General features: G+C 47.0%; 1 long non-coding RNA gene across 2 annotated transcripts in view; it reads right to left on the reverse strand.

Moving 5' to 3' along the window:
• The window catches only part of LOC106826274 (uncharacterized), an 83,680-nt gene that overhangs the window by 13,999 nt on the left and 45,525 nt on the right, over positions 1–24,156 (reverse strand). Inside the window, exon 3 of one of the 2 annotated variants that reach the window (XR_011493786.1) lies at positions 19,389–19,634. The exons of the other annotated variant lie outside the window; for it this stretch is intronic. This is a non-coding gene — a long non-coding RNA (uncharacterized lncRNA). The remainder of the gene's footprint in view (positions 1–19,388; positions 19,635–24,156) is intronic. 2 annotated transcript variants of the gene reach the window in all.

Here is a 24,156-nt window from a genome sequence, read left to right on the forward strand (position 1 = left end):
CATAATCTCTGGAAACAGCTTTGCATCCCCCACAGAGACAATGGAATTAAAGGGAGCAGATTTATCAGTTTCCTAATATTTCTTGGCCAGTCTTTCGAGGCTATTGCCAGGTCTGCTGAAGGTCTATATTCTCCCTTCATTCTCTCCCTCCTTTCCCTGGAAGCCAATGTTTTCTCCCAAATCTCTCTCTTCTTCAAACTTTTGAGGGTTTCTTCTCTGTCTTGATTCTTGATTCCCTGCTCTGAAATTCCTCCGACCTAAGAAGACAACAACGTTCTACACCAGGGATTGGCAAACTTTCTCTGAAAAGGACCAGTTAATAGATATCTTAGGTTTTGTGGGCCGTGCAGGCTCAGCTCTGCTGTTGAGCCACAGATAATACGTAAATGAGTGAGTGTGGCTGTTTTCCAATAAACTTTACTGACAAAAGCAGTCTGTGTGAGGCCAGCCCAGTGGTGTAGTGGTTAAGTTCCCATGCTCTGCTTCAGCTGTGCAGGGTTTGCGGGTTCAGATCCCAGGCACACACCTACACACTCCTCCTCAAGCCACGCTGTGGCGGCATCCCACGTACAAACTAGAGGAAGATTGGCACAGATGTTAACTCAGCGACAATCTTCCTCACCAAACAAACATACAAACAAGCAAAACAGGCAGTGGGCCTGATTTGGCCTGTGGGCCATAGTTTGCCAACCCCTGCTCTGGGCTGACCCAAGGCCATATTGTCATGGAAGCCACAGCAAGCAAGGAGAAGACCTGAGCTGTGGTCTGGTTTTACTGTGTCAACATGAGCAAAGCTCATAATCTCTCTGGATCCAAGATCAGGGATAGCAGGGGTATTGTCTGTTCTTCCTGCCCTCCCTGATAGTGCAGATAAACAAGGAGAAGGGAACTAGCCCCTGTTACATGCCATCCATGTGCCAGGAATTTTACATTCTATATTTTATTCAATCTCCAGATGAACTCCATGGTGTATTTTTATGCCCATTTTTCAGATGAGAAAGGCAAGTCTCAGAGAGATTAAGAAAGCAGCTCAACACACACTGCTAAGAAATGACAGCGCTAGGTTTTGACTATGGGTCTACCCAGTTGCCAGTTTGAGCCCATTCCAGTACATCACGCTCTCTTCCAAGGAGAGATGTTGCCAGAGAAAAGCCAGCTGACCAGCTCTGGCAAGAGGTCTGCAGCCGCACCACTGCCTCCCTGGGGCTGGTCCTGAGCTTGCAGGCCGAAGAGCTGACTAACCAATCACTCTGGACAGATTCCCATTAACCAAGCTCACAGCAGACCAGTTATGAATCAGAATTCAAAATGCCTGTTTCTCATGGGGGACAGCACTCCTCTTTTTTGTAACTAGAATGTTCTAGTCCCTTAACTAGCACAGCTCTTTGCAGTTCGTCATTAAGAGAAACATTGTTATGTGGCATATGACCATACACATAAATATACGCATATATACACATATGTGCCTTAATAAGAATGATCATGTTGTATATACTTTCTGGTGACTTTTTCTTTGCTAAATAATATGCAGCAACCAACTTTTCATGTTGCCAAATATTCTTCTGGATCATTAATTTAATGGTCGCATGGTAGCCCTTTGTAAGTATGTGCCACAATCCATTTAACCAGTTCCCTACTGTTAGACTGATTCTTCCTTTAGCTGCATTCATATCCACCAAACTGACTACAGCTTGGTCTGGGAACCACTGGTCTCTTAATCCCTTGGCTGATTTTTATTAGTCACGCTCCCTGCCTCCCCATCCGAGCCCGCCCCTCCCTCACAGCTCTGAGGTCTAACTGAGGTGTGTGCATTAAAGCCATCCTGTGCCGCAGGTCACCGTCCCCAAGGAAGGGCTGATGGAACCTGCATATGACGAACCTACAGGAGGGCGATTAGCACCTGGAGTGCAGGTGCCATGGAGTGGGGGTGGGGAACGACCCTGTCTCTGCCATCCCTGGCCCCCTGAAGGGAGCTCCAGAAACCCACAGTGGAAAACACGAAGTGGGACAGAGCAGGACAGGCCAAAGGACATCGGTGCTCGGCCCTCCCAACCAGGAAGTTCCCAGGACGCTCCGTGCCGACCACAGCTGCCTTTGCGAACACGCGTGCACATCCACACACATTCATGCACACACACAAGTCGGAGGGTGCTGAGAATAAGAAGCCCCTCGATGTCGATGTCAATTTCAAAGCGAGAGCGTCCTCTTCTGCCTGTGGCTGCTGGCAGCGCGGTGCCAACCACAAGTGCTGGTGGCTGACTCTCTTGCTGTCAAGAAGCAACACTTGTTCTCAGATTGATCATCTTTGTTTATCTCCACAGAGGCTGTTAGTTCAAGGAGCAAATAAAGCTCTCAGAATAATACCCATAAAAATTAAATTTAAAATGCTGGATTCTGACTGTCTGTGTTTGAATTCCCAGCTCAAATCCTAACCACTGTGTGGCCTTGGGGACACCGCTTAACTTCAACATGCCTCAGTTTCCTCACCTGTAAATTAGGGATTGAATAATGTCTACCTTACGAGACAGTTTGAGGAGCATGAAATAATGCATTTAAGTATTAACATGTGTGCCAGTCTCCTAATAAAGGCTTAGCAGGCAGGAGCTATTTTATTAATATTATTATTACTACTGTTATTGTTGTTAACAGAGGTTAAGTGATATCTCAGAGTCAGCTACACAAGGGAGAACCTGGGCCTTGATAAATTCCAGCTCGCCGGGGCCCGTAACAACTCCATTATCACAGCCATAAACCACCAGGGGCACCTTCAGCACGCTGCCTGATATAATGCTGTACTCTGGGTGACAGAGGCCAGCCCGTAAATAAATCAGACCAAGCTTCAAAGCCAGGATACTCGGACTTTTAAAATTTAGTGGTACACTTCTCATCACAGCTTACACCATTTTCCCATCAGCGGGATCCGAGTTCTCGGTCCCCACTCGCTGGGTTAATGGAGAAGGGAGGTGGTAAGGATCAGGGTGCAGCAAGGGAGGGCGTGAGGAGAAGGGGTGGGGGCATGATGTCATTGGTGGTGGATGTGTTAGGGATGGACAGACCACGAGATAACCACTACGACAGCCTTTAAAAGGTTCAAACCTGTTACTGTTTGTGTCCTCTGCAATTTGCAACTAATAAAAACAAACTCAGGACACAGCACAAAGGATGCAAGTCAGACCTAGGGCATAACTTTATGGCTAGAACAACAGTTAAACCAGCAGTGGGCTGAGGAGTCAGTTACTTTAGCACATCTTTCCCCCAGGTATCATTAAACAGAAAAACAGATCGGTTCTCATTGGTCCAGGCCAGCCATCCCCAGGATACAGAAGGAGAAGGTGAGATGGGGGAGAGAAGGCAGAGAACAAAATGTCAGTGTGCAACCTGTACCTGCGGGTCACATTCTCACTTTGCTCGGAGATCAATTACATAACAAGTTTATATGCTCTAAAGTCAATCATGACATTAATTCCAAAATGAGATTTATTTCCTCGCCTGAGTTGAAAGCCCCGTATTGACACACGTCTGCTACTTGGTGCCCTTCTTGCAAATTCACGCCTGTTTCCATCAGGGTTTGCATGGCAATGCGAGCAGGTGGGTTTTAGTAGCAGTCAGGCTCCAGCTGCATGGTTTGAAATTAAACTCCAGGGTGCAGCTTGATCCCAAGTAATTCACTACTCCAGGCTGATGCCACTCCCACTGCCCACCCCCAGGAAAGGTGCTCTTGCGGTACTCTAAGACATGAGAAGAGGTGTTTTTCTGGCTCCCTCATCCTGTTCTTCCCACACTCACCCCTTCCAGAGTGGGGGGGTCCCTGGTATGGCAGAAAAAGAGGCACTTTGCTGGGATAGTAATGCCCCCAGGTTCTGCTGCAAAGGCTGTCGGTAATAGCAAAGCAAAGGATTTTGCTCTTAGAGAGGTATCTCTCTGATGACTCAGCAGGACCTGAGTACCCAGGGTCGGTGCTATGGTGAGACCCTCCAGGATAGAGCCAGGATTCTGCGGGGAGAAGCGAGAGGCTGAAAAGACCAAGAGATCCCAGAGTAGGAAGTGGTCAGAGAGAGCAGAGTCCCCCAGGCATCCAGCAACGAGAGCTCCATGTAGACTCAGAGGTAACTGGATGGAGCAGCACAGAAACAGCTCTCACCCTCTGGACTTGGGGGGTTTCTCTAGGTCAGTTGAGGGAAAGACTGTCTGCCTGGCAACAGTCTACATAACCACACTGCTGCGGAAGTCATGGGCATTACCAAGGGTTCCATCCTGTGCCGAGGCTCCGTCTGCCTTGCTCTGATGGCCCGTTGAGAGCCCAAGAAGGACAGCATGATAAAAATAATAACAGCAATTAGAGATTTAGTGCTTACTGCATGTTAGGCGTTGGTCTAAGCACTTCACACATATTAGCTCAGCTAATCCTCCCACCAGCTTTCTGAGGGGCATGGCTATTATCTTCAGTTTACCAGCCAGGAATCTCAGAAGCAGAGGGGTTAAGGAATATGCCCAAGGCCACACAGCTAGACAGTGAGTGAAGCTCAAATTCACACCCAGGCGCTCTGGCTCCAAGGAAAGACCATGAGCCAGGATCAAAGCTGAAGACTAGAGCTGTGGCCATGTTGAGGAATGTGGGACAAGGAGACAAAATGAAAAGGAGAGAAGGTCAGGGCAAAAGTGAGTAATGAGGCACTTGAGTGATTGCCTAGAACATTCTCTGAAATTCAGGGCTTGTTTGGGAGGTATAAAGGAGTATAAGGCACGGAGTGTGGATGATTCTGCCTAGCTTGGTGGGCCAGGGATAGCAGGCAAACTGGGTTAGCAGTACCCATTGTGTTAGGGAGCGAGACACCTACAGGTTCCTACCTCCCCACCCACAGCTCCTGCATGTGCCCTCCCTGCTCTATCCTTTCACTATAGTGACTAGGAGGCACCCATAAATTAATCACTAAATATTAACTGACAGCCTCCCACGAGCCAGGCACTGTCCTAGGTGCCAGGGGCACATGGCAGTGAACAAGACAGAGCCCTGCCCTTAAGGGACTTGCATTCAAGTGGACCCAGAGGAATAAATTTTGAGCCAGAAATGGAATGAGTGAATGCAATGAACACATCCTAAGGGATGCTTTGAAAATAAAAGTCCAAAGACACTCTGGGAACCAACCAATGTCTTTATAGCCCTTCTGTGCCAATCTGTAGGGAATGTCAGCATTAAGGAAACCAATTTGATGATTTGGGGGAATTTTCTTGCATGTGGTAAAATAAGCCTTTTAAGATTTAGCTGAACACCAAAACGTTGTTCCGATAAAGTCATCATAATCACTCATTTGTATCCCCCTTCATGAGATCTATATTTTTTAAGTGATAATATCTGAATGCACCTTGCAAATTATGGTGCCTCCCCCAAATGGCATCTAAGGTTTATAATAATCTTCAGTGACAGCATTTGTGTGAGTGTGTGGCGTTCATTCATTTATATATTCAGCAAGCAATTATTGAGCGCCTGCTCTGTACAGGGCAGTTGGTATGCAATGGTGAAGAAGACCAAGGCTTTGCCCTCAGGGGTCTGTGGAATAGTGGGGACACAGACAGGAGCCGACAATTACAACACAGCGAGAAGATGGCACTGAGTGGATGAGCACCCAGCACTAAGGAGGACCCTGCGTACAAGGGAAGTCTGCCTGAAGGAAGTGCCATCGGAGCTGAGACCTGCAGGATGTATAGAAACAGGCAATAAAATGCCCAGAGAAAAACGTTCTATAACTTCTAGAAATAACAAACACTTCAGATTCGGAAAAGCCTAGGTCTGAATCCTAGCTGACCAGTTGTTGGGCAAAATGCCTTCATTTATCCTAGCCCTTGCTTCCCGATTGATGAGATGAGCAGAGTAACATGTACTTTGCAGGCTCAGTTTGAGGATTACTTGTAAATTGCCTCGCACAGTGCCTGGCACATAGTAAGTGCTTATGAATGGGAACCATTGTCTTTATGTTCATGGGAAGTCAATAAACATTCATTCCTTTCAACGGAGCAGGAGTGACCCTGAGCCGAGAGGCATGGAGCAGCCAGGGAAAATGAAGCTAAAACATTGCTGTATTTCCTCCTTAAAACCTGGCTTCACTTTGGAAACAAGAAGATTTCTTCTTCCCTCATTTCCCATACGTAGTGATTAAATAACTTACTCCAAAGTGGGAGAAATGCCACTTTCTTCTGCAATAAATAACAAGGTGAAATTTTCCCACAGGCTCCAGGCCACCCCAGCTCCTGTGTTAACCTGATGGACACAGATCGAGCCTTTGACGTGTTCAAAGATGTGCTTAGGAAAGAAGATTCCTGAGGCAGCAAATCAGATCATGGGAAATGCAGAGGCTGGAGGTCTGACAGTCTTGGGACCAAAGCTTTGTTTCATCTCTTACTAGCTGTGTGTCCTTGGGCAAGTTATCCAACCTCTCTGAGCTTCCTTGTTTATAAAAGTGGGGATTATAAGAATACTACTGTATTAGTGTCCTATTTCTGCTGTAACAAATTGCCACAAATTTAATGGCTTAAACCATTCAGATTAACTCTCTCACGGTTTGGAGGTCAGAAGTCGGAACTCCAATTCACTGAGCTAAAGTCAAGGTGTCAGCAGGACTGGTTCCTTCTGGGAGTTCTGAGGGGAGGGTCCATTTCCTTGCTTTGTTCAGCTTTTAGTGGCCGCCTGTATTCCTTGGCTTGTGGCCCCTTCGTCCATCTGCAAAGTGTATCACTCCAGTCTCTTGTACATCACATTGCCTTCTCTCTGACTCTCCTGCCTCCCTCTCCTAAGGACACTTGTGATTACATTAAACCCATCTGGATAATCCAGGATAATCTCCATCTCAAGATTCTTAGCTTAATCACATCTGCAAAGTTCCTTTTGCCATATAAAATTACATTGAAATGTTCTGGGGATCAGGATGTGGACATATTTGGGGGGCAATTATTCAGCCAACCACAACCACCAAAAGACAAAAAAAGACACATTTGTAAAGCACCTAACACAGTGCCCAGGACCCAACAGGCCCTCGGTAACATTCCATCTTTTTCTCTTCCCTGTTCCCCACAGGACACTTGTCCCCCGGGGACCCTTGTGCAGCATGCCCTGCCTGGCATACATAGGGCGCTCTGGCTCCAAGGCCCTGACCCACCTGGGAGCTGCCTATCTCCACACTGAGACTCCGACTATTCCTGGCCCTGTGATGAGTCACCTCTGGCCCTCAGAGGCCACTCATCTGGTCAGGGGTTGTTTGCTTGCAAGGAAGAGAAATCCACTCAAATTGGATAAAGTCATTGTAGGACACCAACAAGCAGCTGAGCATCCAAGGACAGAAAACTGGGCCACAGTGGACTGAGGGTGACCCCACAACTCTTCCTCTGGACCATGTGCTCCCGTAGCTCTGCTTCCGTCTGCTCATGTTCTCCAAAGACCAGCTTCTGGGCAAGGTTCTGGAGTCTCCCCCCACACCCTCAGCTTGCCCACAGGTCTGGCTGGCCTTGGCACCAACTCTGGTCCCAATATTGTGTGACTTTCCCTTCCCAATACCATCTCATCCAGCCAGTCTCTATGGCCTTTGATGCCATTTACCAATAGAAATAATAGATTGGCTCAACGCATCATAGATCCCTGTCTTCGTTTGGGCTGCCATAGCAAAGTACCATGGACCAGGTGGCTTATTACAAGAGGACTTTATTTCTCTCACTCTGGAAACTGGAAGTCCAAGATCGGGATGCCAGCATTGTTGGGTTCTGGTGTGAACCCTCTTCCTGGTTGTAGACTGCTGACTACTCATTGTAACCTCACATGGGGGAAAGAGAGACAAGAAGCGAGCTCTCTCATGACTCTTATATGGGCACCAATCCCATTCATGAGGGCTCCACGCTTGTGACCTCAGCTAACCCTAATTACCTCCCAACCTCTAGCTCCTAGTACCATCACATTATGGGGGAGGGTTTCAACACATGAATTTGGGGAGGACCCAAATACTTGGTCCATACAGTCTCCCTGAGTCAGGTGTCCAGCCTTGGCTCAGTCAGCTGTGTGTAGTTGAGGGGCTGAGATCACATAGCATGGACCCAGGCTCTTAGAGGTCCACACCTAGGGGGAGAGAGCAGGTACAAAAGAGGCAATCTAGGCTGGACACTCACTGGAAAACATATGTGCTTGATAACCTCCTCTCTCTAAAAGGGACACAGCAAGTCTTTTGCTGATATTCAAAAGTAATCATTAGTTTTATTAGTGCTTGGAGTACCGAAGAATCATTAATAATGAACCACCTAATCATGAAGAATGAGAACTCTGTGAACTGCTAACCACAAATTCCCACTTCCTTGCCCTACAGCCATCAGCCCAGTAGAGGAAAAGACACCAACAGGGCCAGAATCTAATGCTGCCAGCTGCTCTGCCCCTAGAAGCAAAGGTGTTCATTTCCCCAAAAGGACGTGGATGACAGTGTCATCCTTTTAGGAAAGTCCTGAGACTTAGCTGTAAGACCATCATTGCCCAGAAAGACAAGTAACCTAAGCCCTGTGTCTGAGCTTTCAATGATTAATTCAAAATTTGCCCATTTAAGGAAATACAGAGCTGAGTCTTGACCTCAACAAGCCAAGAATTAGAAGAAAGGAAGAGAAAGTGAAAGAGTCTGGTCAATGAAAGCCCTCAGCCACACCACACCCCAGAATCGTGGGGGATGGAGTCATCATGCCCTGGCAGCATCGATGGTGTCATTTGTCACTAAGATCTCGTGGGCCTTATGACCACATGGCTGTTCTCCCAAAAGGGAGGTGGGGTCATCACTGTGTCGGTAAATCTCCCCCCATCCCTCCAGCCCATGGAAAGGAAGCGAAATAAGTGCGAGCTTGCTCTCATCCGGGCCCCTCTAGACTTCGGTTTCAAACACACAGGAGAAACGGAGGTAGTTCAGGAGACTCTCGATTGGAACAATGAAACTCCTGCAGAGCAGGGAGGAAAGCGGGGATCCTTCCAGCCCGGAGCTGACAGGGCTCGGCCTCTCTGCTGAGCCCAGCGAAACGGAACACGGAGAGGGGGGGAGGGGCATGCGTGCGGCGTGTGTTTATCAGCCCGAGTCCAGTTTGGTGTCTGAAATCAAACAGCCAAAGATCTGCATGCTTTGAATTTTAAGCTGTCCCTTTAGGGCAGTCACAGGTTATGAATACAGAGAACAAGTTCTGGGTACAGTGAGCGGGCTATACACAGACATTTACCCCTTGCGCTTCCCTTTACCAAACCCTCAGCATAAAAGTCCTGGTCTTATTTTAGCCAAAATTCTTGTGCCAAAAAAATAAATAAAGAGCCGTTTTTACTTCCATCCAATAAAGACCATCTGACTGTGCTCTGGAGGCGACAGGGTAGCTGATGAAATCTCATTTCCTCTCTTGAACAGTTATCTACTCTGACATCTCAGTCCCCAGGTGACTGAGTTAGGAAAGGACTGTGTTTATTACTGGAGCTTGGCCACCACAAAGCAGATTCTTAGTTTTCAAAAAATCTTCTCCGTGGTAGTAAGAAGAAACCATGAAATACTCATTCTATGGGGTCTCAAAATTGAAATGGAAGTTAAAATGAATATCAAAAAATAAAACAGAACTTTGTGAGTGGCCATTGATTTTAGATACTTTGAATTGATGTATTCCTTTTATGTTGCCCTGTGTTATGCATTCCAATATCTTTAGCCATGCTCTGCATTCTCAAAAGTTATATGCTGTCTATAGTTGTGAGAGATGGAGTTCTAAATTATGAGGGAAAAAGAAAAAGACACATTTTCTGAGCAGCAAAAGATGATACCACAAGCAGTTCCTGACGTTCCCGATAAATCAAAGCACCTGACACTCAACTTGGCCGTGAGGAGCCCTGACTCCCAGCCAAGTCTAAGTCCATATATTTGGCAAGTGTACAATGAATGGCTGATTGGGATTTAATCCTATTTAACTTGCAAATATGAAAAGAGAAAGAAATGGAGATAAGTTTTTTCAAAGCAAATTGGTTTTATTTTTGCAGAATCAAAGGGCAGGGCTGCTTTCTTTTCGCATTTCAGACTCTATTCAAGATGTCCATTTAAACCTAATCAAAGGCTTCTTCTCTTGCATACCGAATCAGTGTTTCTGAAATTATGGGTGATCAACCACCATACAACTCAAAAAATATGAAACCACGTTGTTGTTGTTTGCATTTAGGACCTGCTTTGGTAAATGGGTTAAACTCTTAAGTGAGCCTACAAACTTCATGGCAATTATACTTCCTCTAGGACTGGTGAAGAAAAAAAAAATGACTCAAACTTCTCCTAAGGGAAATCTTTGGCCATGAGCCATTTATGCAAACACAATTGTAGAAAAGAACCACAATTTGCACACAGGCGTTTATCCTTGTACCTTTCCCACTTAAAATCAGTCTCAATGCTAAATGGTCCCCTGCAGTTCATTGATTTCTTTTTCTGTTGACTTCAAGGACTAAATTTCCTCGAAACAGTGCTACAAGGAAACTTTACTCTGCAAAGTAGATTGAGAAAGCTGAGACTAGCAGATATTCTCCCGGGGGATGGGTAATGGGACATTTTTCTGCAGCCAGGAGGGTAATCTCACTGGAAACTAAGGGAAACTGAGAACGGTACCCAAAAGCCTAAAATTCTAAGGATATATTTAACCTGCTCTTTGCTCTGCCTCTAATGCCCTTCTTTAGCCTCTCCCTCAGCTCTTTCAGCCTGAAGAACTGCCCCTCCTTCAAGGCCCCACCACCTTGGTGCCTCCTCTCTAAAGTCTTATTGGCGAGATGATGATAACCTCAAAGGAGAAAGGTTTTTTCATGAGGATGGATGAGTAATGGTCTAAAAATGGCAATGGAGACCAAAAGGAAGGCTAATAATTGCTCTAAACCCCATTGAACAGAACCACTAGACTTTGTCCCCCCTCACTCATTTGACCACGTGTTCCCAAGGGCTAAGCCTGTATTCCCAGGACCTCCCACAGAGCTGGGAACAGAATCAACTCTCAGAAAACTGTTGAATGGAAGAATAGTGGAGGACAATTACCCTTTAACACAAAGAAAGATGGGCATTGCTGTTCTCTAAATTAGGAGCCATTGAGCATGGTGGGATCCGGGGGGATTCTGAAGGCAGAAACCCCTAAAGGAAGTGTTGATGGAGGCCATGGCTCAGCCAGAGATCCTCTGTCATGAGCCACTTTTTGGCACCTAAAATGTTTTTGACCTGTTACCCAGAAATTCATAGTCCTCTTTATTTTCTCTCTTACTGGTGCCTACCCTCAGTTCTAAGCTCAAAATTGTGTACCCAAACTAACTAACCCAAACAGACCAGCCGCAATACAACAACCATTACAACTCCTTAATGAGACCATTAAAATCTGTTTGAAGATGCTGACCCTTGACTGGCCTTACTATTGAAAAGTCACGGGACATTGGTGTGTAAGCGTGTGCAACCTTCTTTTTCCTCAGTGTACAACAGAGGCGTTGGGTGTCTCCAGCCTGAGCCCAATGTTCTAGACTTCCAGTCCTTCAGCTTCATGGGAGAATTTGGACTTTTAAAGTAAGAAAAACTAAAAGAAAGGAATGCTGGTTTCCATGGTCTCCACACTCCTCACAGGAACTAATGTCATAGGCAGTGGGGAGATGAGCAGAAAGAATGAGTCTCCCACAGCTCAGCCCTCAGAATAGCTCCCTCCACCCTGTGAAGATTCCTCACAGCTCTTTCCTCTGCTCTGAGCACCCATTCCTTCCACAGCTGCTGCCCTGCTTCATATGGACGCACAAACACACACACACACACAAACATCCTCAGCAAGTCCTCCCATCTGGTGCTCCAACCGGACAAAGGTGGTGTCTTGGTGATGTGTCAGCTTATCTAGGCTGAGCTCAGTTTCCCAAAATGTCCTTCCCTGTGTGCTTCCAGTTAACGTGAAGCAGCAGAGAGACTCTCGTGGAAGATGGGGAGGAAGGGAAGGAGCAGCCACGCTGTGTTTTCACACTTGGCAGGTTGGGGCAGGGTCACCAGCCTCTTTCGCAACTCAGCAAGTTGATGCTTATCTGGTGACTCACCTCATTGGCACGGGGCAGCTGTGGGGCCTGCAACTGCCCCTCCCCCCGGGCCCTCCTTCAGCTTCTCCCACTCCTGGGCCTGCATGTGTTTAGCTCTGTGAGGAAGGGCTCCTGCTTGTCCCACAGGATGCCTCAGCATCAAGGTTGGAGGCAGTGAGAACTGACACGGGTTCTAGTCCGTCCTCATGGGTTCTTACTCATGCTCATGGTGTCAGCTTGTCTTGACTCTCCCACTTTAAATCCATCTTCCCTTCCTTACAGCCTACCTGAGAATGACAAGCTCCAGCAGGGACTTCAAACACAGACAACAGCCTAGCAGAGACTGCGTAACTGACTTGCATAATCGAGAAAGGTCTAATCCTACAACTATGTGTGTATCTCCTTGGGTTTCTGCTTCTCTGATTGAACCTTGTACTGTTAATAATTTTATTTTCTGTATATTAGGATGTTTCAGCATCTTAAAAACCTTTCCAGATGAAGAAAGACTCTCTCTCCTGGGGCTAGCCAGTTCTTAGAGACAGCAAAGGACTCAGCCAGGAGCATGTCCTTATATGTAAACTAACCCATCCAGCTCCATACCTCCTCTATCTGACCCGTACACCCCAAGAGGCAATATTCCTCTGCCTTAATCATCCCAGGGCCAGATACAGGCAACTAGGGACCACCTCAACAGCCTGAAACCCTCCAAAATTATTAAACTAGCCAACCCTAAACAGCTTTCCTTGTCCTGCCTTGCCTTTCCCAGGGAAACTCCAGTAAACACCTTGGCTCTCCCCCTGCTCCTGCCCTTCTGCCCCCGACTGACACTGGTGCTTCCCCATGCAGCCCTGCATGGCATGCCACCTGTTTCTGGGACCTGTGAATATAATAAACTTTGTTTTCCTGAGCCTCTCCTGTGTCTCCTCTTGTGCCTACACCTGATGGACCACCACCTAAAAGAACACAGAGCAAACCCTGACTCATCCAATATAGAGACTGGAAGACACTTCTCTTCCCCAACAGCTCTGCATGCCCTGGGGCTGGACCACTGTGTCCTTCCTTCAGTATGACTGCAACATGATAATGCTCTATGTACTTCTCTGCACTGGATGTTATCTTTATTTGCCCCATATTCTTTGGCCAATAAAAGAACCAAAAATCTCTCCACAAATGTGACCCAAGCTGGGGCCATGGGAGTCTTTTTACACTGGAGCTGACAAGGAATATCTCTAGCTTTGAGGGTCGTGAAAAAAAACCCTCTACAGGAAAAGGGAACGAAATTAAATGAAACCAAGCGGAGAGAGGTAAAGATGAAAGAGACACCGAGAGACAAAGAAACAGAGGCTCTGTCCCTGGAGCCCTTCCTTTCATTCTATGTGCCATCTCATATTGTTTAAAAAACAAAAAACTGTTCTTTTCGGCCAGCTCCATCTCTTGCCCTAGACACCCCAACGATACACTCCTGATTCTCATCATGAGATGAGTCATCTCAAACTATGGACACTGGAGCGGCTCATGCTTCATCTCAGCTGTGGTCTGTTTACTTTGTTTCCCCAGAGCATCATTTCCTGATGACTGTTCTCTAAAAAACAAATTTCTCAACACTGCAAAGGATTCCACCAGCCACTAAGACGGGGAAACACTCACTGTTATGAGCTAAATTGTGCCCCCCTCCCCAAAATTCATATGTTGAAGCATTAACCCTCAGTGCCTCATAATGTGACTTTATTTGGAGATGGGGCTTTGAACAGGTCATTAACTTAAAATGAGGCCTTTAGAGTGGGCCCTAATGCAATCCGACTGGTATCCTCATAAAAAAGGGAAATTTGGGCACACAGAGAGGTCTCAGGAGAAACCAACACTCCTGACACCTTGATCTCAGACTTCCCCTCAGGAACTGAAAGAAAATCCACGTCTGCTCTTGAAGCCACCCAGTCTGAGGTGTCTTGTTATGGAAGCCCCAGCAGACTAAGCCTCCTTGAAGAGTCACAATGTACGCAAATAGGCTACAAGCTCTATGAAGTCCTGCCGAAAGATGACTGCTTACCTTTAAACTGCTTCCTGAACTTCTGTACTCATTCCCTGCACAGAAGTGCCGTTATCAAGACTGATCACAGAGAAAAGGCCATCTGGACCTCAGTAAAAATTATGTTCTTGATCTTTGGAAATAAAGAGGTGGCTAGATAATTGTCAAAAACGTTGCACAAATGATAAGAAAGGAGGGATGTCATAAAAATATAGAAGGGTTCATGGTGCAATGATAAAAGCACCAAAATTCAGATTCCACCTCCGCTCTTAACTGACTCAGTGACCTTGGTCAAGTCCCTTCCCTTCTCGGACCTCAGTTTCCCCATTTTTTTTTTTTTTTAAAGATTTTATTTTTTTCCTTTTTTTTTTCCCCAAAGCCCCCCAGTACATAGTTGTATATTCTTCGTTGTGGGTCCTTCTAGTTGCGGCATGTGGGACGCTGCCTCAGCGTGGTTTGATGAGCAGTGCCATGTCCGCGCCCAGGATTCGAACCAACGAAACACTGGACCGCCTGCAGCGGAGCGCGCGAACTTAACCACTCGGCCACGGGGCCAGCCCCCTCAGTTTCCCCATTTTTAAAGTGAGGGACTGAAAAGATGATCTCTTTAGCTAGATGTCGAGTGAGTCATCAAATGCTGGGTGCTAAGGTTTCTTGGAGTCCTCTAATAACCTGCCAAGGTCCCTTCTTCTTGGTTTCTAGCATTCGGGTTGGTGTTTCCTTATGGTTACCGTTTTAAATTTGAAAGCACACCTCGTGACTCATGCCCAGCTCCTCCCCGCTGCTTCCAGCGTTCCTGATCTTTAATTTTTCTAATCTTTAGTTATTGTAGCAGAGTAACATTTTGATAAATTACCAGATGTCCCAACTCCATACATTTCCTTTATTCTTTGTCCTTCTCTGTCCACAAATCTGAGCATCCGTTCTATGCTAACCATCTTAGGAAAGGTATCACATAGCAAAATACAGAGAATAAGGGGGTCAATTCCTGGCTTGTGAACTGAAAACCATAAGTCCTGAGTGGATTGGGGGCATAGAAGATCCAGGAAGGAGAGCAAAGCTGGACTGACTAGCTGCAGATTTCCTGGGAAGACTTCGGATTCCAAAATGGTAAAGCAAAACTCTTCCTACTGCCTTCCCTTCTCAAAAATCATCCCAAAATAACAAGGAGAGCAAGTCACAGACACAGAAACTCCATATTAATGAGGCTACAAGTTATCTGTAAAATAAAACCATGACCTATAGAAATGGAGAAGAATAGAGGAATGAAAAATGACCCAATAAGAGAAAGGTCAAAGCTGAATGCCCAGAGTAAGAGATCATGAGAAATGAACCCGTTCCTCCGCTCAGACCCTCATGAAGGCAAAAAGATTGAAGGCAAAGGATACGCTGAAAGGTGGGGCACTGAAAATGGGGGACTTCTTGAAAACCTGTATAGAGAACAAACAGACCCTGTTAGAGCTAACCTCTAAAATGGAGCCAATGATCCCCATCTCCTGCTATTCACACATTTGCATTATTTCCTCCCACACTGCACCAGGGTCAGTCTGCGTGGCCAATAGAACGCAGCAGAAGCGATGGTAAGTCACTTCCAAGATTAGGGTACAAAAGACACGCTGCAGTTTACATCTGGGTCTCTCTCTCTCTCTCTCTCTGTGTCTCTGTCTCTCTCTCTTTCTCTCTATCACTAGCGTTATGGACTAGTTTAGGACTTCTCAACAGCAACACTAGAAGGTAGAAGATAATGAAGCAAGACCTTACATTCTGACCGAAAATTACTTTCAGCCTAAAATTCTTGCCCTCACCAAACTATCAATCAAATGTGAGGCTGGAATAAAGATACTTTCAGACGTTCATAGGCTCAAAAACTTTACCTCCACACACTCCTGTCTTAAACAACGGACAGAAGCTGTACTCAGCCAACATGAAGGACTAAATCTCGGAAAACAGAGCTACGGGGTTTAGGAAACGGAGTTTCCAACACAGGCAAGAAGTAAGGGGAGCCCAGGATGATGGCCATTCAGTGGCCGGGGCAGGAGGACGGAGGACTCCGAGAGGAATGTCTCCTGGAGGAAAAAAATCTTGACTGTGGAAATTTGTACCAAGAAAAAGTTTCACAGAATTACTGGAGGTTATGAGGAGGTTTAGCCAGAAATGCAAAGAAAACAAATAAAATGTCACAATTATTAACTTTTTAAAAAGCTTGTTCTAGAAAGAACATAGGATCATGGTGCATTCAATAATGAACAATAGTGGTAGAGTTATAATAATGAAATACTTTTTATTGTCAAAAAACTGTACTATAACTAAATGGAAAGGATGGGCGAGTTTAAGGAGGTGAATAAAAGCAAAAACTTCTCATCCACCATAATAGGAACTAAGTAGAGAATGTCTAGAGTAGACAAATCAAAAGAGAGCCATACACACACATTATTTATGAACCTGGAGAAATAGCTTTTAAAAAATGGAAAGGGATGCCTCTGGGGAATGAGAAGGAGTGGAGGAGGGAGAGGGGGAGGCTAGGGTTGCTCTTTTTCATTACAAAGCTTTCAGCGCTATTTGTCCTTCATGGACGAATGCCCAGATGAGGAGGAGGACACCTCAGGAATGACAGCACGGATGCCACCAGTCCCCACCAGAGACCCTGGCATTGCATAAGCCTCTTAGAATTTGTCCCACCCCAGGAAATGGGAGAGGGACCCCCAATAAACTAGCGAATGTCCCTTACCCAGCAGAATAGGAGCCTGAAATAAAAATCAAATTCAGTCATAGAAAAATTACATTTCTTAACCACCTGAATGAAGGGACTGATATTCACACTTGCTAACAGCACAGCCCAATAGAACTTTCTGCCATGGTGGAAATGTTCTGTGCTGTCCGATGCAGTAGCCATTAGCCGGAAGTGGCTATTGAGCACTGGAAATGTGTCCAGAGTGTCTGAGGAAATGAATTTTTAACTTTATTTAATTTTAATTAATTTAAATTTAAACAGCCACATGAGGTTATGGGCTACCATATTGGATGGTAGAGTATCATTCCATAAGTCAATCTGTCATTCGACAAATATTGGTGTCTACTGGGTGCCAGGCCCTGTTCAAGGATATTGGACAAAACATCCCTACTCCCTTTCCTCACAGAGTGTGCAGACAAGTAGGTAAGACAGACAACCATCACTCCAATTAGTATATTATTGCAAATCATGGAAGCACAATGAAGGAAAAGGACGGAATGGAATGGTATAAGAGAATATAACTGTGGCCCCTAACTTAGACTGAGGAGTCTCTCAGGAAAGCAAAAAAGAAAAGCTAGCAATGAAAAGCCTGACTGGAGCCCAGAGCATCTGCAGCCCAGAACACAAGAGAGGTTGGGGAGCCTGAGCGGAGACTGGAGAGGTGAGCAAAGAACAGATTGTAATGGCCGCACAGGCAGAGTTGGGGATCTTATGGTTTACTCTAAGTGACATAAGCAGAAAAGCTTTCAACAGAAGTGGCATGAGCACATTTCCATATTTAAAAGACCGCTCTGGGAGTGGTGTGGAGAACGCAGTGGAGAGGGCAGAGGGAAGAGGCAGGGACTCGTAGGAGGCTGTCACGGGCTGGGGTCTAGGGGAGAGGTGACGGTGACCCAGGAGTGACCCAACCTGGAGGCAGCTCGGCTGGAGAGATGTGAACAGGTTCCGGATGTTTTGGGGGAAGAGTGGTGGACTGGTTGTGGAAGGAGACGGAGAGGGATGGCAAGGAGACTCCCGGCTTCTGACATAAGCAAAGCAAATGGTGTTGCTGAGGGGAGCAGATATGGAGGAGCTCATGTGAGGGAAGGTCAGGGATTGACGCCTCCAACGCTCTCCTCAGTTGGACCTACAGGGTCTCGGGTGCAGGGATCTGTTCTCCTCCCTGCCCCGGGCCACCACCCAATCTTGGAAGGAACTGGGGAGGGCAGGGATCACTCCTCTCAGCTCCCCTGTGCATCCCCCCTCCCTGGGCCAGAGCTTCGCTCCCAGCTCCTTCCTCCGCCACAGCACCCTCTGGCGGCCCAGCTCCTCCCACCGTCTACACACCAATCTCTACTGCAGTCTGGGTTTCCACAGCAGCTGCCTTTCACCTGGAGCTCTTGCCACCAATTGGTTTCTCTCAGGGCCCCAGGCCTGCCCTGAGAGGGACAGGAGGGGTGCCCAGGAGCCTGTCCCAAGCTTTCCAGAGCAAGGACCCCATGCTCAGGACAGGGCTGGAGTCTCAGCATGAAGGGCTGTACATGGGAATGGGCTGGATTCAGAGCTGGGGGCCTAGTGCAGTTTGCAGGACAAGAGTGTGACTGGAAATCCAGGGAAGAGCCAGATGGATGGGGGCAGGAGCAGAGCCCAAGCAGAACGGAAAGCAAGGGTAGGCTTCAAGGCAGAGAGCCCCTTTGGGAGGGTCCCCGGGCAGATTCCCCCAGGTAGTAGGGTGCAAGCCCGGGGCCCTTTATGGTCTGCCTGCAAAGGAGCTCAGGGCTGACACAGGAAGAAGTTTCCTGAGAATGCTGAGAAGCTGGGCCCGTTCTCCATTACACAGAAGAGGCACCACACCCCAAACCCAGCAAGCCTCACCACCAAGGACCACCCAGTTTGAGCTCTGTGCCCTAAACGAGCTCAGCCTGCCAGGCATTCGGGGCTGTGTGGCCCTGACCATATCTCTCAGGTCCAGCCAGTCCACAGGCCCAGTCCTGACCCATTACTCCCCAAGGCTCTGCTCGGGGCCAACCCAGGCCCCTGGTGAGCTTGTGCTGGTCTTTTCTATGTCCCATAACCTGACTCTCAAACCAGTCTGAGCCTCAGGTATGCACTCTTTCTCCATGTGGGTTGAGGGCCCCAGTCTGAAAGACTAAATGGAGGGCCCCCTGGAATTCAGGCCTCTCTGGGAAACCTGAAGAGTCATTGAGACCACCCCACCAGGGATCTGTGCACAAAGAAGAAATAGGGCCCCCTGTGGGTTAGGGACCCCAGCCTAATGGAAGAGGAAGTGTGGGTGATAAATTTTTCAGAAAGGTTCGTGGGGGTCAGGGTAATTCTGGCCGTGCCCCAGGAAGAAGAGTTAGCTGGAGTAGAATCTTCATGACAATCTCTGTAAGGTGGGGTGAGCAGAAGCCAGCCCTGCTTCATGGCCTATGTTCCACGCTTCCACTGTGACAAACACAGGCCTCAGCATAAATGTCACCTCCCCCAGGAGGGCATCCAGGCACCCCCGACTAGTAAGTTCCCCCAGCCATATATTCTCACAGGGCCCCGTGCTTCCCTCTCTCAGCGTTTATCAACGTTCTAGTAATTGCCTCTTGACTTACCTGTTTTCCCCCGCTGGACGTCACCACCATAGGCTCGGAGACCATGTCTGTCTCGTTCACCTGCAACACTGCCTGGTGCAGAACCTGGCACATTGTGGTGCAAGCGTAGGCACTTTCCCCATTTCAATCCCATTTCAGTAAGGGACTCAGTTCCTTCCTCAGGGAAGATGCGTCACTGGCCACTGCCCTCTGGTGCCAGAGACCTCCTCAAGGAGCTGGTCGGGACTCAGAAGAGGCTGCAGTTTCCTAAAAGCATAAAAATGCTGCATTCGTGTGCCAATCCCCCATCAATTGGCCTAGTTCAGGAAAAATTGGTGTGCACACTTGAACATCCTAAGAGAAGGATCCCAAGGTCAGGGCCACATCTGTCCTATCACAGGTTAAAAACGTTTGGACTAAGGTGTTGCAGATGGATACATTTTAAAGTAAAACTTCTCACAGAAGCAACAACATTTCTTCAGCTTTACGGAAGCTGTCAGATGCCCCTACAATATTCATTGTCTTTTCTCCTGACTTAAATCATTTCCTCAGCCACGGGGACATCAGTTAAGAATCTGATGTACAGCTATCAGAGAGAATAACAGACACTTGCTGCTCCAACCTTGACTCCTAAAATAAGATAATAATTCTTTTGACACCTCAGAGAATATACCATCAGTTGGTCAAAAATGGATGAAGTCATCCCACTATATTTCCAGGAGCTGGTGGGGGCTGATATTTAAGCACATTTGTTTTAAAGAATTGCAGAGGGGGGAAGAAAGAAGATTGCTAATTCTTAAACCCAGAAAAGTCGTGGATTTACTGCTTGACCGCAGGCAAAAACCACATTAATTTTATCTCAAATATATGTATCCAAGCTAAGAGAGGTTGTCGTGAAAGGTTTAAATCTTAAATCAAATGTTCTTTCCAATAAGGTCATTGGTGACAGGCTGAAATGTTGCAAGGGATGTATTACATGATGGATGTTTGTCATTTATTCAAAGAAAAATGCTACAGTGAGCCTAAAGGGTTATTTCCCAAATCACACCATATTCTCCAGAGGCGAAGCTGCCAAGTGATGAAATCCACGTTGCTCCCCTCCCTCCTCTTGCCACGTTAATTACTCCTGCACTTGGCAAGGACAAGCATCCTGCAGGCGCCCTGCTGTCTCCCCGGGTTGCCCGGCTAAGGAACTTAGAGCAGCATATTTGAGCGAACGCTCTCCAGTAGATCACCAAACCCCAGAAAGGGGAGAAGGAGAGGAGCCCCATGCAGCCCTAGAGGTCTGGAGGCTTCCTCAGCATGATGTGTATGGGCATTTCTAGATGTTTGTATTTGGGGACAAACAAGGTAACCAAGTATACCCTCAGCCAGAGGTGGATGAGGATTCCAATCCCACCAGTTGGTACAAGAGCCATCATTGGGGCATTAAGTAAGAAGACCACTGCTGCATCCCCAGCGTCTACAACAGTGACCATCAGACATGTGCAGAATCCCTGAATGATTTAAGGTTCCACAGAGCAGAGTTCAAAAACACTGGGGAATTTGCATCGGCGTGGGTGTAGGCAAGGTCAAAGACTGAGCCACCCTTCCTAGCTGGGGGACCATGGATAAAGGGGGTAACAAAGTAAACCACCTCCCCCTAGAGCCCCCCCAAGTCCTCCCAGAATCCCCTTTTACCCCAAAGACTGAGGGTATCTTCACTGACAAGGAGCTATAATAATCAACTAGCAACAGTGGTTGCAATAAGCAGAATATCAGATAGATAGATAGATGATAGACAGATAGACGGATGATAGATATAGATAGATTGGATGGATAGATAGAGAGATGATAGAGCTTTACAGTGTGCAAAGCATTTTCAACATGTGTTATCTCACGCCCCCTCCTGACAACCTTACCTGGGAGGGAGGGAGCACAGAGGTCTCTCTCTATGTTACAGACAAGAAGCTGAAGCTCAGGCAGATGAAACAACTGGTACAAAACCACAAAGTAAAGGAGACGCGCCAGGACTAAGACTGGCAGTTTGTCTCCAACTCCAGTGTCCTCTCCCCTACAAGGTGTGGCCTCCTCGCCCAGCACACCCAGGAGAAGTACCTGTCAGTCAGCATACATATGGGTCCATCACCACACACAGTCCATTCCGAGAGGCCCGAAGTCAGCCTGCGATCCCAGGAAAAATGGCTGACATGTTTCATGATTACTCTGGGCTGAGCTGTATGAGGGAGGGAACAAATAAATTGGTTCCCGAATAATGCCCAAACCCATTTCTTGAGTACTGCAAACAAGGATTCATGGATGTCCATAGAAATGGCCATTATCATGGTGATACTGTGGCTCTGGGTTCCTTGGGTCAACTATCTTCCACAACGTTGGATTTTCTGCTCCCAAACTACATGGAAAAGTCCTTATAAAAAGATAATTCCCTCTACTCGTTGTAAATTGCCAGTATGAATGAGTCATCTTTGATATCATACTCAAATGGCATTTCATATTGAAAAGCTATTTGTAATTCACAAGCCTTCCTGGACTGGTAACTTCAAGCTATATTAGCAAAGCACAAAATCTGGAATGTCAAATGGCAGCCCGCCTCTCTCCTCCACACACATTGAGAAAGCACTCTCTCTGCTTAAGTCTTTCCAGATCACTGGATTCCAAGGGAGGAGCCCTCGGTTTCTGGCAGTCTTGTAAGTGATCAGCCTTGACTAGGCTTTGGGGCACTCATGCTCCCTTCCCAGAAGACCCCATGTGCCTAGCCTTCCCTGCCAGGAGGGACCTTAAAGATGATCTTATCTAACAACCTCATTTTACAGATGAGAAAACTGAGGACAAAAGAGTTGAAGCCCCTTGCCCAGAGACAAGCAGCAATTTAAGGTATGAGCTTGGACACAGATAAAGAGAGATTCCGGATAAACCAAAGCAGTGAGTGTTGTTTCTAACCAACTGTGCAATCACACATTCAACAGTTTTTGTTTCTTTAGGGTGAGCATAGCTCCTTTGTACTGCCAAGCTAAGCTCTGTGCCTCATATGATCCTTACATCCATAGAACGGAAGATGTACATTATTAGCCTTATTCTATAGACGAGGAAGCTGAGGCTGAGTTGTCTAAGGTCACACGACTCATAAGAAGCAGAGCCAGAATCCAAACATAGTTTTGCCTGGCTCCAAAGTGCATGCTCATTCTCCTTCCTCAACCTGGGGAGTCTACAGGGGTGCTTGGTTGGGTTGGTCTGGAACCCGGAGCTCACCTGGATTTTGGAACTATGGTTCCAGGTAGGCTCCTGAGCGTGTGGCCCTTGCTCTTGCAGCAAAGAACTCTTTCTGCTTAGCTGTCAGTGGAGCCCACAGCAGTTCGATGCTTACTGCCCACCTGAAGACACCGGGGCCCTTCTCCTAACCACTGCCCAGAAGATGCCTTTTATGAGCCGAGTAGCTGGGAATCCCCACCTTTAACCTGTCACCACCATGCTTAAGCCCCAGATGCACACCTTCTCCTCCTCTGGCACTAGGAAGCCAGCTGACTTCAAAGTCTTCTGTCAGGAGGAGTCGAAAACCTCCTGGACCAAGATCTAGGGCAAGGTCCAGGAGGGACGTGCGACTCAGAACACTGTAATTCAGATTGCCCGCTAAAACCTGCCTCACACTGGCACGGACGCCCTCCAGACCAGGCAGCCGGCCTCCCCCGGGCCCTGGCTGCACGCTTCAGGAGTCTGCTCACTCAGAGGAACGACAGACTGCCTCTGGATGCGGGTGGGAAAAGGAAAGCAATTGATTTTGTTTGGGAGAATTTTATGTTAGTCCTTTTTATTATCTCAGGAAGGGTCATGAAATCCTCTAAAGCAAAATCAATTACAGCCATGCTCCAGGAGGCCAGAGCAGCCCTTTGGCTTACGAGCCACAGGCAGGTCTCCAGATGAGAAGCCCCAGCCTTTGAGTAGCTGCTGGTCCTCTCCCTGCTGGCTTGGGTCCATGTCACCCTCTGCCCTCCATAGAGCTCTTTCATCAGATGGCCTTGCTCCGAGACCCTCAGTAGTTGGTGGGACTGGGGAAGGACACCTGGTCCAGGCTAGACCAATCCGTTCCCTCTCTTAGAAATTAGGAAGTGGATCCAGAACCTCTGAATGCGGCAGGAACAGAAGGGATAAAGCTGTCATTTAGGGAGAGGGCATCTTCTGCCACACGCTCCAAAAAGCAGAAAAAACCCATCTGAGCAGAGAAAGAAGCAACTGATGGGTGGAAAGAAGTAGAGACAAAAGACAGAGTTCTGGCAAGTCTTCAGACCCTGGTACCAGACCCTCTGACTGGGCTTGACTTCTGGAAGGAACTCAGGCGGATTGGTAATCCCTTTTTTCTCCATTAAACTGGCACAAGCTGCTTTGAGTACTTTGTCACCAAATTTTAGAAGTAATTATTTTTCTTCAGTTTGGTAAATTTAAGAAAAATACCCCACAAACTTGTTACTTTCATTAAGAAACAATATGTTATATGAAATATCCAGAATAGGTTAATCCATAGAGACAGAAAGCAGATTGGTGGTTGCCAAGGACCGCCCAGGGGTCGGGAGGCGGGAGGTGGGGAGCATGGTTAATGGAGTGACAGCTTTAATAGTTGAGGGGTTTTCTTTCAGGGTGACGAAAATGTTTTAGAACTTGATATAGGTGCTGGTTGCACAACATTGGGAATGTACTAGATACCACTGAATTGTACACTTTCAGATGATTAATTTTATGTTACGTAAATTTCATCTCAATTTTCTAAAAAAAAGAAACCATATGTTATACCTACGAA

This window comes from Equus asinus, chromosome 13, assembly GCF_041296235.1.
Source record: "Equus asinus isolate D_3611 breed Donkey chromosome 13, EquAss-T2T_v2, whole genome shotgun sequence".
NCBI classification, from domain to species: Eukaryota; Metazoa; Chordata; class Mammalia; order Perissodactyla; family Equidae; genus Equus; species Equus asinus.